This window comes from Oncorhynchus clarkii, chromosome 12, assembly GCF_045791955.1.
Source record: "Oncorhynchus clarkii lewisi isolate Uvic-CL-2024 chromosome 12, UVic_Ocla_1.0, whole genome shotgun sequence".
NCBI lineage: Eukaryota > Metazoa > Chordata > Actinopteri > Salmoniformes > Salmonidae > Oncorhynchus > Oncorhynchus clarkii.
The window spans coordinates 17,182,448-17,183,582 of NC_092158.1; positions in this window are offsets into that span (position 1 = coordinate 17,182,448).

A 1,135-nucleotide genomic window follows, 5' to 3' on the forward strand; every position below is an offset into this window, starting at 1 on the left:
CACACCTAGGCTACCTGTACCATATTGGCAGAGTTGGGTAGGTTACAGTTACTAGTTACCTGTCCAAAATTGTTAAGAATCTGATTACTTTCAGTTACTTTTGGATTACTTTCCCCAAAAGAGGCATTAAAAGAAGACAGAAAGGAGCCATCAAACACATTTGGTGTGTCTTCATAGTGGTCTCTGACTCAGGTGAAACAAACTTAAACTTCTGCCTTTTTTCAATGCTGAATTGAATGTAATTGAGAAAACAGAAAATGTATTTTTTAGCAAACATCCTTTCAGAATTTAAACGTAATCCAAGAAGTAATCTAGTTTTTCAAAAGTACCTGATTACAATATTTTGCTGGTAAAGTAACTGATTAATTTTTTTTGTATTCAGATGTCACTTTAATCATGTTTACATACTATTTTACCCACTTCATATGTATATACTGTATTCTAGTCAAGGTTCATCCTATATAATGTAACTACTGCTGTACACAATAGTTATATTCGTATACTGGCCGTTATGTCTATGCACACCATATATATATATATATATATTTCTCCGCACTCTGACATAGCTCATTCTAATAGTTTGTATATTTCTTAATTTTGGGATTTGCATGTATTGTTTTGTATTGTTAGGTATTACTGCACAGCTGGAGCTGGAACATAAGCATTTCGCTACACTTGGGATAACAACTGCAAAATATGTGTTTGCAACCATTTACTGTACTCCTTAACCCTATGTGGGACACAGGACAGACCACTTTGATGTAAGGCTCCATACCTTGTAGCCTAGCCTAAAGGCTACCTTTGTTGCTCGTCTGAAAACGGAAGAGAATATGTTTCTTACCGCTTTGACTCTATCTACTGTTCAATGCTTTGTGGATTTATAAAGCACCAGTATAACACACACACACACATGTGAATAAACATTATGTAGCCTAGGATTACTTAAAATAAATGTTTTTAGGATATCAGAGTGATTGCAAATCAAGTTATATATCAAGAGATATAAGCCACTATAATCATGTACTTTGCTCTCATAATGTTCTAAATAAATATTTGAGTAGGTCTGTCTTACTGTGGTCCCTGGTTGGTTATGTTGGTAGAACGTTTGCCTTGCGCGATCTGGCAAATTCTCTCT